This window comes from Rhinoraja longicauda, chromosome 9, assembly GCF_053455715.1.
Source record: "Rhinoraja longicauda isolate Sanriku21f chromosome 9, sRhiLon1.1, whole genome shotgun sequence".
NCBI lineage: Eukaryota > Metazoa > Chordata > Chondrichthyes > Rajiformes > Arhynchobatidae > Rhinoraja > Rhinoraja longicauda.
The window spans coordinates 24,236,924-24,252,918 of NC_135961.1; positions in this window are offsets into that span (position 1 = coordinate 24,236,924).

The following is a 15,995-nucleotide window of genomic DNA, read 5'->3' on the forward strand; positions in this document are numbered from 1 at the left end:
AGATTTAGCTCTTGGGGCTAAAAGAATCAAGGGATATGGGGAAAAATCAGGAACGGGGTACTGATTTTAGATGATCAGTCATGATCATATTGAATGGCGGTGCTGGCTCGAAGGGCCGAATGGCCTACTCCTGCATCTATTTTTCTATGTTTCTTTGTAAACCTGTCCTATCCATGTACCTATCTAAATGTTTCTTAAATGTTGCGATAGGCCCTGTCTTAACCACCTCCTCCAGCAGTTGTTCCATACACCCACCATCTTTTGTGTGAAAAAGTTACCCTTCGGGTTCCTATTAAATCTCCCCCCCCCCCCCCACCTTAAAGTGATGACCTCTGGATCTTGATATCCCTAATCCGGGCAAGATACTCTGTGCGTCTATCCAATCGAACGAGGGATAGATAGATCAGCCATGATTGATTGGCGGCGTGGACTTGTTGGGCCAAATGACTTAATTCTGCTCCTATAACATGAATTGATGAACTTATGAAGCACCAATCTTTAGGAAACAAAATGCCAGCTTTGCTAATGATGTCCACATCCTTGCTCACAAAGATAATTCATTTGCACCTGCTTTAAACGCAATGTGATCATGTTTTAAAGTATCTGTGTCCATTTCTTCTTAAAGTTCCACGCATGGGGAAATTGCAGTGGGCACGTCTTGTTCCCTACCAAAATCTGTGCAAAAAATGACTTTATCAATGTGTGTGGCATCCTTTAATTACTCAATGACTGAAATTAGATCAAGTAATTGTGACTTAAGATCTTCGTTGAGGCCTGACAGAACAAAGGATACAGAATGAAAGCAGTGAACTGTGTCTGGTCCAAGGTGCTTCCCCTGGGACAACTTCCTTAAACAGCTTCCCAGTCATTATGAGGAATTAGTTTCACTGCTGGCGGTTCTGATCACAGATGAATGTCCCTTGTATGGATACCCTTAGGCACAGACCTGCCTTGATCTGTGGCTCCATATTTGCAGCTGTTCTGTGGGATTCTCTGGGGTTTGGGGCAACAAACAGGCTCAGAACTCACTCAGTCAGCTCCGAACAAAGCAACATATGAATTAGGAACAGGATTAGACCACTCAAATTCAGAGTCCAGATCTACCATCTATTAGGACCATGGCTGATCTGACTGTAACTTTGACTCCACATATCTGTTTACCAATGTTAACCTTTCACTTCTTTGCCGACCAGGCATTTAATTACCTCTGCCTTAACAATATTCAGACCTACAATCACTCTTTGATGTAGAGAGCCCCATAGACATGACGTTCAAAAATTGCCACATTTCTGCCTACTCTACATATCCTTTCATCATGTGACAACTGGTCTACTCCAGGCATGAGTGTAGTACTGCTTCCAAAGCATTCGAAACATTCTTTAAATAATGGGAAATACTGCTGCTAATACTCGAGATGAGAACCCACCAGAGCCTTGTAAGGAGATTGAGGTCATGTTTCAATGCTTCTTGTTGAGATTGATTGAAAGATACAGCATGGAAACAGGCCCTTTGGACCACTGAGTCCGTGCTAACCTTAATCACCCATTCATATTAATTCTATGTTATCCCACTTTTGCATCCACTTCCTACTCACAAGGAGCAATTTACAGAGGCCAATTAGTCAATAAACCCTCAGGTCTGGGATGTGGGAGGAAACCAGAGCACCTGTAGGAAACCCACGTGGTCACGGGGAGAATAAACAAACTCAACACAGACAACAACCAAGGTCTCTGACACTGTGATGCAGCAGCTTAACCAGCTGCGCCACTCTGTCGCAAAACATATATCCTAAAGGGGAGAAATCACATTAAGGATTTTTTAAGGCAAAAATATCTAACTTTGAAATGTTTTTGGATGACATCCAATAAAACCTTACAAACACTATTTAATGCAGGAAGAAAGGGTGAAATCCATTTTGTTGTCACTCACAGATGATCATATATACATAATATAGTACCTTCAGGAAATTGTAGTTATAGATATTCCTCATTAACTTACGATAATTAGTTTCTTAATGCTCTGTGAAACAATGGTGAGATTGATTTGTCTGTATTTGACTGGATTGGTTTTCAATCCCTTCATGAATGTGGACATCGTTACGATCGTTTTATCAAAGAAAGAAGGGAATAATACCTTACAAAACCTCAGTCTGGCCTGAGGATTTACAGCCAGTGGAGCAATTTGAAGTGCAGCTGCTGTTGTAAGGTGGAGAAATGTATTGGTGCATCTCCAGTGTATAGTACCTCCCTCATGATAGTTGTCAGCAGCTCACAAATCTTCTCTCCTACCTTTCCCAGCACTCGGAAATATACAGTACTCACACCCCACAATTTATTCACTGGAGTCCTTTTTCCTGTCTAGCAGTTATATCAAAGACATTAATTTTATTTTGATGAAAGTTGTTTAATTCAGGGAGGGGATATTAATCACATGTCCCCCGTGAATAATTGGACCAGAATATTCACCATTTTGTGCTCAACTTCTGTTTTGATTTTGTTTGAATTTTTCAAGGGTCAAGAGAGTCAAGGGTCAAGAGTGTTTAATTGTCATATGTACCGAAAACGGCACAATTAAATTCTTCATTGCAGCAGCATAACAGGGTGGCACAGTGGCACAGCGGTAGAGTTACTGCCTTACAGCGCTACAGACCGGGTTCGATCCTGACAAGTTTTATCTAAACGGAGTTTGTACATTCTCTTTGTGACCGCATGGGTATTCTCCGAATGCTCCGGTTTCCCCCCATACTCCAAAGGCATCAGGCTTGTAGGCAATTGTTTTCGGTAAGTAGTTAAAATATTGTCCCCAGTGTGCAGGATAGTGTTAGTGTATGGGTGATCGTTGGTCAATGCTGACTTGGTGGGCCGATGGTCTTCTTTCCGCACTGTAACTCTAAAGTCTAGAGACTAAAGTCTAAAGGTCTATAAACTCAATGAAGAAAACAAATTGCAATGAATTAAAAAAGACAATATTAGAGCAAAACAAAAGCCTTATGTCCCTAGTGCAACCAAGACAGTTTGTAGTTTGTAGGTAAGTTGGTATTTGTAGTGTCCAAATGCCTGATAAATGTTGGGAAGAAACTGATCCTAAACCTGGAAGTCACCTTCTTCAGGGATTTTCACTTATCTGACTTTCTTCTTCCTGATTTAAATATTTAGGGAATCTGCCCTGGATAAGTAGAGGACTCTCAGATTAGAGTGTATGGCTAGATAGTTAATGTACAGACCACATGTGTGAAGATAAAATAACAGATTACATAGTCTTTATACAATAAATTTACATTCAAAAACTTAGATTCAGCCTCAAACATTGCACAAATAAAGCAAAAACTGGAAGGGATAGAAAAGCCATAAGTTGATAACGATGGAAGCTTTCCACATTATATGTAGGGTCTGCCTAACATAGAATGCAGCCAGGCTGTTTCCATTGCTTTCGGTTTAAGTTCTGGTAGAGAGACACAGAGAATATCCAGCCTTGTTAAAGTGAGATAAGGGAGGCCCCAAGCATTCCAAAGTCATGAGTGAGGAAAGATTAGAGACAAGCAGCTGTGAACAAGCGTCCATGCAAACATGAATGGCAGGGTAGATGTGTTTGAGATCACACGGCTTTAAAATCCTGAGCATAAGGCAGATGCCAGAAACTAGTCGAAGTGTTACAGTCCTTTTTCACAATAGAAAACAAATTATATTACTTACTTCTTTATGAATCTTCACCTTGAATGTTGGGGTTGATGAGACTTGATGATGAAATTCAGTAGAAGATTTGTTGCAACCATTTGGTATAAATACCAGACCAATCTTGCAGGTTAATTTGTCACTGCACTTCCTACTTCCCTAAGATTTGTGTCATTTAGAATTTAGAAGTATGAGAGGGGATCTTATTGAAACATATAAGATTATTAAGGGATTGGACACGTTAGAGGCAGGAAACATGTTCCCAATGTTGGGGGAGTCCAGAACCAGGGGCCACAGTTTAAGAATAAGGGGTAGGCTATTTAGAACGGAGATGAGGAAAAACTTTTTCAGTCAGAGAGTTGTAAATCTCTGGAATTCTCTGCCTCAGAAGACCGTGGAGGCCAATTCTCTGGATGCTTTCAAGAGAGAGCTAGATAGAGCTCTTAAAGATAGCGGAGTCAGGGAGTATGGGGAGAATGCAGGAACGGGGTGCTGATTGAGAATGATCAGCTATGATCACATTGAATGGCAGTGCTGGCCCGAAGGGCCGAATGGCCTACTCCTGCACCTATTGTCTATTGTCTATTGTCAATTTTTAATACACCACAGCTATTTTGAGCTGCCAAATGTGAAGCGAAGCTTAATCATTTGCTTTCTGAAGAGAAGATATTCAGATGCAAAGAAAAAGTTCCTAACTGCCTATCACCAAGTTACACAATGATTCAGGACTTGCACTTTCACAATAGACAGTATGGGACCAATCCCACTCCAAAGCACTAAATAAATTATGACACTTTAGTACGGCACAGCAAGAGATTGAGATCATGTTTCAATGCTTATTGAGATTGATTGAAAGATACAGCATGGAAACAGGCCCTTTGGCCCACTGAGTTCATGCTAACCATTAATCACCCATTCACACTAATTCTATGTTATCCCACTTTTGCATCCACTTCCTACTAACATGGGGCAATTTACAGAGGCCAATTAGTCAATAAACCCTCAGGTCTTTGGGATGTGGGAGGAAACCAGAGCACCTGTAGGAAACCCACGTGGTCACAGGAGAACAACCAAACTCAACACAGACAGCACCCAAGGTCATGATTGAACCACGGTCTCTAACACTGTGATGCAGCAGCTTAACCAGCTGCCCCACACATATATCCTAAAGGGAAGAAATCACATAAAGGATTTTTTAAGGCAAAAATATCTAACTTTCAAATTATGTTTTTGGATGACATCCAATAAAACCTTACAAACACTATTTAATGCAGGAAGGGTGAAATCTATTTTGTTGTCATTTCCCTCATCTTTCCTCATATGACAGTCCCGCCATCCCATGAGATTGATCCCTGGGATGGCGGGACTGTCATATGAGGAAAGATTGAAAAGACTAGGCTTGTATTCACTGGAGGTTAGAAGGATGAGAGGGGATTTTATAGAGACATATAAAATTATAAAAGGATTGGACAAGCTACATGCAGGAAAAATGTTCCCAATGTTGGGGGAGTCCAGAACCAGGGACACAGTCTTAGAATAAAGGGGAGGCCATTTAAAACTGAGGTGAGAAGGAACTTTTTCACCCAGAGAGTTGTGAATTTGTGGAATTCTTGGCAACCGAGGTCAGTGGAGGCCAAATCACTGGGTGAATTGAAGAGAGAGTTAGATAGAACTCTGGGGGCTAGTGGAATCAAGGGATATGGGGAGAAGATGGGCACAGGTTACTGATTGTGGATGATCAGCCACGATCACAATGAATGGCGGTGCTGGCTCGAAGGGCCGAATGGCCTCCTCCTGCACCTATTTTCTATATTTATAGATGATTATATATACATAATATACTACCTTGAGGAAACTGTAGTTATAGATATTCCTCATTTACTTATGATAATTAGTTTCTTAATGCTTTGCGAAACAATGGTGAGATTGATTTGTCTGTATTTGACTGGATTGGTTTTCAATCCCTTCATGAATGTGGACATCATTACGGTCGTTTTATCAAAGAAAGAAGGGAATAATACCTTACAAAACTTCAGTCTGGTCTGAGGATTTACAGCCAGTGGAGCAATTTGAAGTGCAGCTGCTGTTGTAAGGTGGAGAAATGTATTGGTGCATCTCCAGTGTATAGTACCTCCCTCATGATAGTTGTCAGCAGCTCACAAATCTTCTCTCCTACCTTTCCCAGCACTTTGAAATATACAGTACTCACACCCCACAATTTATTCACTGGAGTCCTTTTTCCTGTCTAGCAGTTATATCAAAGACATTATTTTATTTTGATGAAAGTTGTTTAATTCAGGGAGGGCATATTAATCACATGTTGCCCGTGAATAATTGGACCAGAATATTCACCATTTTGTGCTGAACTTCAGTTTTGATTTTGCTTGAATTCTTCAAGGGTCAAGAAAGTCAAGGGTCAAGAGTGTTTAATTGTCATATGTACCGAAAATGGCACAATTAAATTCTTCATTGCAGCAGCATAACAGGGCGGCACAGTGGCACAGCGGTAGAGTTACTGCCTTACAGCGCTACAGACCGGGTTTGTTCCTGACAAGTTCTGTCTGTAGAGTTTGTACATTCTCTTTGTGACCGCGTGGGTTTTCTCCGGATGCTCAGGTTCCCTCCCATACTCGAAAGCCATACCGGCTTGTAGGCAATTGGCTTCAGTAAGTTGTAATAAAATTGTCCCTAGTGTGCAGGATAGTGTTAGTGTATGGGGTGATCGTTGGTCAATGCTGACTTGGTGGGCCGATGGTTTTCTTTCCGCGCTGTAACTCTAAAGTCTAGAGACTAAAGTCTAAAGGTCTATAAACACAATGAAGAAAACAAATTGCAATGAATTAAAAAAAGACAATATTAGAGCAAAACAAAAGCCTTATGTCCCTAGTGCAACCAAGACAGTTTGTAGTTAAGTTGGTATTTGTAGTGTCCAAGAGCCTGATAAATGTTGGGAAGAATCTGATCCTCAACCTGGAAGTCACCTTCTTCAGGGATTTTCACTTATCTGACTTTCCTCTTCCTGATTTAAATATACAATACAATACAATACATCCAGACCGCACCTGGAGTACTGTGTGCAGTTTTGGTCTCCAAATTTGAGGAAGGATATTCTTGCTATGGAGGGCGTGCAGCGTAGGTTCACTAGGTTAATTCCCGGAATGGCGGGACTGTCGTATGTTGAAAGGCTGGAGCGATTGGGCTTGTATACACTGGAATTTAGAAGGATGAGGGGGGATCTTATTGAAACATATAAGATAATTAGGGGATTGGACACATTAGAGGCAGGAAACATGTTCCCAATGTTGGGGGAGTCCAGAACAAGGGGCCACAGTTTAAGAATAAGGGGTAGGCCATTTAGAACCGAGATGAGGAAGAACTTTTTCAGTCAGAGAGTGGTGAAGGTGTGGAATTCTCTGCCTCAGAAGGCAGTGGAGGCCAGTTCGTTGGATGCTTTCAAGAGAGAGCTGGATAGAGCTCTTAAGGATAGCGGAGTGAGGGGGTATGGGGAGAAGGCAGGAACGGGGTACTGATTGAGAGTGATCAGCCATGATCGCATTGAATGGCGGTGCTGGCTCGAAGGGCTGAATGGCCTACTCCTGCACCTATTGCCTATTGTCTATTGTCTATTGTTTATTGTCATTGTACAGGGGTACAACGAGATTGGGAATGCGCCTCCCATACGATGCAATAAATCAATTAGCTAATCGGTATTAATTCAAACAACCCAATGAAACAAATTAGAACAGTTTTAAAACAGAATAAAGTGCAAATATATCTGTGCCGGTTCACCGTGCGATGTGACCATCCGGCTCAGCAGGACCAGTTCATAGCAGCTATGGCCCTGGGGATGAAGCTGTTCCTGAGTCTGGAGGTGCGGGCATAGAAGGCCTTGTATCGTCTGCCCAATGATAGAAGTTCGAACAGACAATTGCAGGGGTGTGAAGAGTCTTTGTGGATGCTGGTGGCTTTTCTGAGGTATCGTGTGTTGTAGATGCCCTCCAAGGCTGGTAGCTGTGTTCCGATAGTCCTCTGAGCTCTATGGACTACCCACTGAAGAGCTTTCCTCTCTGCCTCCATGCAGCTGAGTTACCACACAGGGATGCCATGTGTTAGGATGCTCTCTATGGTGCAGCGGTAGAAGGTTGTCAGCAGCTATTGGGGTAGACCAGACTTTTTCAGTGTTCTTAGGTAGAACAGTCATTGCTGTGCCTTCTTGACCAGCGCAGCAGTGTTAGTGGACCATGTTAGGTCCTACGAAATGTGAGTGCCCAGAAACTTGAAGCTGGACACTCTCTCCACACTGACCCTATTGATAAGGATCCGTATTCCCCTTTGTGTGACCTACGGAAGTTGATGATCAGCTCCTTGGTCTTGGTGGTATTTAGGGACAGGTTGTTATCAGAGCACCAGTCCGCCAGGTTCTGCACCTCCGCTCTGTAGTTTGTTTCATCACCATTGGTGATCAGCCCAATCACTGTTGTGTCGACTGCAAATTTGACAATGGTGTTGGTGTCAAATGCAGGAACACAGTTGTGTGTGAATAGGGAGTTGAGCATGGGGCTCAGAACACAGCCCTGTGGTGTGCCGGTACTCAGGGTGATAGTGGAGGACAGGTGCGGGCCCATTCTCACTGCCTGCGGTCGCTCCAGCAGGAAGTCCAGGATCCAGTCGCATAATGACGAGCTGAGGCCTAGTTGGTGGAGTTTGGTGATGAGCTTGGTGGGGATGACCATGTTGAAGGCAGAGCTATAGCCAATGAATAGCATCCTCACGTACGTGCCGTCTCTCCAGGTGAGTCAGGACAGTGTGAAGAGCCAGAGAGATGGCGTCCTCTGTGGATCTGTTTGCCCTGTATGCAAATTGATGTGGTTCCAGTGAGGCAGGGATGCTGGATTTGATGTGTGAGAGGACCAGCCTTTCAAAGCACTTCATGACTATCGGAGTTAGGGCAACCGGACGGTAGTCGTTCAGGTTGGTGATCTTTGCTTTTTTCGGCACCGGCACTATGGTAGCCGACTTCAGGCACTTGGGGACCTTAGCCAGAGACTATCTGCCCTGGATAAGTAGAGGATTCTCAGATTAGAGTGTATGGCTAGATAGTTAATATACAGACCACACATGTGAAGATAAAGTAACAGATTACATAGTCTTTATACAATAAATTTACATTCAAAAACTTAGATTCAGCCTCAAACATTGCACAAATAAAACAAAAACTGGAAGGGATAGAAAAGCCATAAGTTGATAACGTTGGAAGCTTTCCACATTATATGTAGGGTCTGCCTAACATAGAATGCAGCCAGGCTGTTTCCATTGCTTTCGGTTTAAGTTCTGGTAGAGAGACACAGAGAATATCCAGCCTTGTTAAAGTGAGATAAGGGAGGCCCCAAGCATTCCAAAGTCATGAGCGGGGTAAGATTAGAGACTAGCAGCTGTGAACAAGCGTCCATGTAAACATGACTGGCAGGGTAGATGCGTTTGAGATCACACGGCTTTAAAATCCTGAGCATAAGGCAGATGCCCAGAAACTAGTCGAAGTGTTACAGTCCTTTTGCACAATAGAAAACAAACTATATTACTTACTTCTTTATGAATCTTCACCTTGAATGTTGAGGTTGATGAGACTTGATGAAATTCAGTAGAAGATTTGTTGCAACCATTTGGTATAAATACCAGACCAATCTTGCAGGTTAATTTGTCACTGCACTTCCTACTTCCCTAAAATATGAGTCATTGTTTTTTTTACACACTGCAGCTATTTTGGGCTGCCAAATGTGAAGCAAAGCTTAATCATTTGCTTTCTGAAGAGAAGATATTCAAATGCAAAATAAAAGTTCCTAACTGCCAATCACCAAGTTACACAACGATTCTGGATTTGCACTTTCACAATAGACAGTATGGGAACAATCCCACTCCAAAGCATTAAATAAATTATGATACTTTAGTATGGCAGTGCAGGAATGCTGCATTGTCGCATATGTGAGTTCTGGTGAGTTCTGGTGAGTTCTGGGTGTGGTTTAAACCAATGCTTTCTCAGGTAGTTTAAAAACAAATCTCCTGGCATTATGTTGAAGAATAGCTGGGATGTTCTCCCCATTGTCTTGGTGAATATGTCCTCTTAATATAACCAGGCAACAGATTGTCTGGCCATTGACCCACTGTTACCATAGGATATTGTTCTGCACAATAAATGACTGCTCCATTTCCTACACCGTATCAGGTTATTCCCATGTAAAATTAATACACAAGCTGACTTTGCTTGTGGTTACAGAGTCATGGAGACATACAGCACGGAAACAGGCCCTTTTGCCCAACTTGTCCATGCCGACCAATATGCCCCATCTATGGTAGTTCCACCTGCTTGCGTTTGGTCCATTTCCCTCTAAACCTTTCCTATCCAAATACCTGTCCAAATGTCTTTTAACTTACAGTAACTGGAATAAAAAATGTTTGGGCTGCTCTGTATGTTTACCGCTGCGTTTTTGATTCAGTCTTCCATTGTTTGCGTAATTTTCAATATATCTTTTAGATTGATGGACCCTCTACTCCGCGCAGTACCTGCAGTTAGCACTAGCTGTTCAGGTATACAGTGTGTTAGCCACACCCGGAGCTCCATGTCTAATATCAGGGTCACATATGTTAATTTTAAAAAACAAGGCACCACAATACCAACCCAAATGGATAGGAAAGGTTTAGAGAGATCCAATGCCTAATGCAGGCAGGTGGGACTAGTGTAGATGGGGCATATTGGTTTGCATGGGAAAGCTGGGCTGAAGGGCCTGTTTTTGTGCTATATGACTATGACTCAAAGCTATGAATAAAGAGTGAAGAGGATTAGACTTTATTGCCTTCCATCACAGTGAAGAATGTGGGGAATCCATTGTGGTGGATGTTTATGTTAACTTTTATGTAGTTGTGTGTCTTGTTGCTCTTTATAGTATGACTGTATGGTAAATTGAGTATCACTGCACCTTAATTGGTACTCGTGACAATAATACCCTTTGATCCCTTTGAACGCTGGATCACTCTACTCAAGCAGTTTGTGTAAAAATGCAGAATAAGTGGTCAAAACAGAATTGAAATAATTATTTAAATAATAATATTTACATAATCTGCAATTAGGAAACAAATGGGATCCAATTCTGTCAATTCCTGAAATAAAACCAGAAAATGTTGGAAACATTCAGCAGTTCAGGGAGTATTTGTGGAGAGAAAAAGGTGGTATCGTAGACAATAAAGATGGTTATCAAGAATTAAAGTGGGATCTTGATCAATTGGGCAAGTGGGCTGAGGAATGGCAAACAGTTTAATTCAGATAAGTGTGATGTGATGCATTTTTGGAAGTCAAATAAGGCAAATAATTTCTCTCGCTTATCAAGGTGGAGGTGTCCAAAAAACCCCCATAAACAGGTCATTTGACCATAACTGATGTAGATCTTCAGCAGTTGTGAGAGTCTTTTGTAGAGCAGAGAGATCTAGGAGTGCCAGTACATACCTGAAAGTGGGGTTGCAAGTAGATAGGGTTATGAAGAAGGCTTTTGGTATACTGACACCCCAGATTCAGGAACTTCATAGACTATGTTATAGTGTGCACCCATTGCTGTAACAGAAGATGGGATCAACTAAATGGAGAGGAAGGAACTGCAGATGCTGGTTTAAACCGAAGAAAGACACAAAAAGCTGGAGTAACTCAGCGGGACAGGCAGCATCTCAGGAGAGAAGGGATGGGTGAGGTTCGGGCCGAGACCCGAAACATCACCCATTCCTTCTCTCCAGAGATGCTGCCTGTCCCGCAGAGTTACTCCAGCTTTTTGCGTCCATCATGGGATCAACTAAGTTAGACTTGTGGATAATCATTTTATTCCGTAATCAAGACCTAGTTTGTTAAGTTTTTCTGTAACCGCCATTCTCTAATCAGGCTTAGTTTGTGACTTAATTAAGTCTTTCCGTAACCTCCATTATGTAATCAAGACATGGTTTTACTGTTAATCAATTTTCTGTGCAACCTTGTCAGCTGAGCATGTAAAAGCTGAATCAAAGTAGCGCTCAGGAGATCAGCTTTGACTGGCCTTTCCACTTGCTCGTACAATTGGTAGCTATGGGATTCAAATTCATAACCATCTGTTAAATCATCTGCTTTCATGGAGCAGCTGGGAAACGTACATTACCATGCTGCTTATGTAGTCGGATTAAGTTGGTAAGAGATTGATACAGTTGGAAGCAGTGGAATGGTACAATTAGGAAGAGCATATCATTAATGTGATTAGTTACAGAGTCAAACAGCATGCAAACAGGCCCTGCGGACCAACTAGCCAATGCCGACCAACATGCTCCATCTACACTAGTCTCATTTAGGGTCATAAGGTCATAAGGAATAGGAGTAGAATTAGGCCATTCAGCCCATCATGTCTACTCTGTCATTCAATCATGGCTGATCTATCTTTCCTTCCTAACCCCATTCCCCTGCCTTCTCCCCATAACCTTTGTAAAGTGACGGTGCTGCGCAGCAGCTGTGGCTTACCTGCAGTCCGTTTGTCTTTTGTGTTTTTTGTTGTTTTTTGTCTTAATTGTAGTGTTTAGATGTGATGTAATGTTTTTTGTGGTTGTGTACTATGTGTGCTGGGGGGAACTGTAAAATTGTCTCTTCCGAACGGAGACCCGACCTTTTTTTTCTGGGTCGTGTCTCTGTTCCCGCTGCGGCCTACCATCGGCCAAACACCTGGAGCTGGCGGCCTCCACCTGGGACCACCTGAGGCTCTGGTTCGCAGAGCCCGTGGACCGGACTTACCATCTGCGGAGCTGGCTGCCTTCGGAGGCTGTGGTGGCGCTGCGAGAATGGCTGCGACTCGCCTTCGGAGGCTTCGGCCGCAGGCTGCGTGGATATCGGAAGCTCGCAGGCCCCTGGGTGGGGGCCGACATCGGGGGCTCCGGCAGTGGCAGCGTCTTCGCCCACCCCAAATCGTGGGGCTTGGGTTCGCCCACCGCGGACCTTTCACCATCCGGCGCAGTCTGAAATAGGCCGCAGGATTTTTCTCCGCCCGGCGGGGGCTTCAATGTCGGGAGCCACGACCGCCCTGACATGCAGCGGCAGCGTCTTCGCCCGCCCCGAATCACGGGGCTTGGGTTGACCCGCTGTGGACCTTTCACCATCTGGCGCGGCCTGGAACGTGGCAACTTCAACAGCCTGACCGCGGGAGAAGATGGCAGGGGAAGAGAAAAGACATTCTGGCCTTCCATCACAGTGAGGAGGTGACTGGAGGAGACTCACTGTGATAGATGTTTCTTTTTTTTGTTTTGTGTTGGTTTGTGATTGTGTGTGTTATTGCTTATTTTTATTGCTTCTTATTATTGGACTGTGGGTAACGGAATTTCGGCCAAAATACTTGTTTTTTTGGATGACAATAAAGGTTATTCTGATTCTAATTCTATTCTGATTCTGTACTGCTTTTGGCCATATCCCTCTAAACCTGGCCTGTCCAAATTAGTTATAACTAGTTATAACTGAACCAATGATATTTCAGTATTATGGCATATTAACACCTACTTAGTTTAGTTTGGTTGTTTTGTTTAGTTTAGTTTAGAGATTTAATGTGGAAATCTGCCCCTCGGCCCACCGAGTCTGCACAGACCAATAATCATCTATACACTAATTCTATCTTACAAACTAGGGATGATTTACAGAAGCCATTAACCTAAGCACTGGACAAGGAACACAACATCAAGGATGCCCACCATGAATTAAAGGCACGTATTACTTTGGCATCAATTTTAATATAATGTTTTAGTTGGCTAAAGGAGGGTTCTGCAAGCATGGCACACATCTACACTATGCACTAGAAATAGAATGTCTTTTGTCATATCATATTTTTTATTGAATGTAGTAGGCTCACAAGGGATTAACAATGCACCTAAAGGTGCAGCCACTGCAAAAGTATGTGGGTGCGTTATTAAAGCATCAGCTTGTTTAGTTGGGCAGCCCAGTGTACACATTTTGTAACGAGCAACTGTGTGAGAAACTTGCAATCTGCAGATTCACTGTTTTTAATGCCATTATCAGAACACATTAAAAATGAAGTTTTAATTAAGTTGCCATAATTCTACATCACTCTGTTGGAGTACTAATAGATTAATTTGCGACAATTATAATTGTGCTAACTGATATCACCAATGTGGTCTTGGCACTAGTAATTGTTCCTAGCTTCTAATGTGAATGTGGACATGTGTAATCAATAGTAAGACACATCTGCTGTATTTTATGTATATATTTTGGAAAGAGTCCTTAATTGTCTGTGGCATTACTCAGAATTTATTCTCAGAACGTCTTTAAATTTTAACATTAGATTTTAGCATTTACAATGGTTAATTACTATGAGGAAACATATTTGCAGTTGGCTCTGGAAATGGTAGCCCTTGAAAGGTTTCTCTGGGACCAGTTCATTATCCAATGAATGGCATCTAGTTGGAAATGCATTACTGTTCACATTTCATAGAATTACCAGCTGCACCACAGAAGAACTAACCCATTGATGCCAGGCCATTTCAATACCTCTTGCCCTTGTGGTTTTCCATGTTCCTCTTGCAAGTACTGCTCCAATGGTTTCATGGTGAGCTATTCTCTGTGAAAATAATTTTAATTTTCTATTGGTACTAATTTGTCTAGTCATCTATTACTAATTTAGAGATTACTCATGCTGGAAATGTCTGTCACAATTAAATTAGATGTGCAATTGCAGTTCATTTTTAATTGCTTTTGTAGTCCTATTTCTTTGAAGAACTATGCGACGATATAATATGTGTGTTGCCAATGATGCATAGTGATTTGGAGTTCAGGGATAAGTGCTGCTTTGAGCTTCCATGGGTGGTGGTTGAGGCAGATAGGCATTTATGGATGGGAATGGAGGGATTTGGATTATGTGCAGGCAGATAAAAGTGGTCTGGCCACCACCAGACATGGACATTGTAAGCCGAATGGGCTGTTCTTGTGCTGTACTGTTCTATGTTTTGTGTTCATCTCTGCTAGTCTAAAGAGATGATCAACAAAGTAGGTATTTCCCTTGGCCAGTTAAATTCAGAGCAAAAGTTCATAGAGATTTTCTAAGAAAATTCAGGGAAAAATGGTAACTAGAGATAGAGAGTAGGGCCTGTCAGAAACTAAAGTGGTCATCTTTGTGTGGAGCCACGGGAACCGGGCAAGGTCCCCGATTAATATTTCGTTTTTACCGTGGAGAAAGATATGAACACTAGGAAATTTGGTAAAGTTAATGGAAATGTCTTGAGGACAGTCTGTATTGCAATCAAGGAGATGCTGGATGTCCATGATGTGTGAAGGTCAATATATCTCCTGAGCCTGATTAGATGGAGTCCTGGCTGAGATACATGAATCATCATTAGACATGGGTGAGGTGGCGGAAGACTGGAAGGTGATTAATATTGTGCCTCTATTTAACAAAGGCTGCAAAGATGATCCAAAGGACTGTTGGGCATTTGGGTCATCAAAACAACTAGTGTAAGAGCATGACACACACCCATCTGATTCTATCACAACCTTCATCTCAGTATATGGGAAGATCTGAAAAGAAAACAAAACAAGGTTTAATGAAACAGAAAAACTGCTCATTGAAATTCTAACATATCCTGTACATATTATTGTATTGAAGAGCCAATCTTGGTTTGATAATAAAGAAAACAAAAAACATCTTGAGCCATTTAATCAAAACAATTTCCATGTTGATTATTCATTAAATCTTGCATATATTATGATATGATAACAGAATGGCTGGAAGCTGGCCCTGCCATCCTCTACAAAAATATTTGGCACTTTAACTGTAAAAGTGGTGCACCATTATGGGAATTAAATGTGGTATGCAAATAAAATAATGCAGGAAGCCAGATGTTTGAAAGGCCTTGAGAGATATAATTCTCAATCATTGGAATGCAGCAAGGAATAGCTCAGCTTGCTTTATTTTAACTTTCTAAGCTGCTGAACCTTCTGTTTTGCATTAGCTTGTCCCATTCATGGAATCATAGAGTCACGGCATCCAACAGCAAGGAAACGAGCCCAACCCGTCCATGTTGGCCAACATGCTCATCTGAGCATCGACTGTTCACATAATTGTATCCTGGTAGTTAGCACATCTTCCCCGACCATTATGGACTCCTCCCTTCCTAAGGTCATCTGTTGCCGGCCCTGTTCATTCTGGCCTCTGCTATCTTTCAATCTGAAGAAGGGTTCCGACCAGAAACATCACCTGCTCCTTATCTCCAGAGATGCTGTCTTACTCCATGCTGAATTACTCCAGCATTTTGTGCCCATTTAACCTAGTC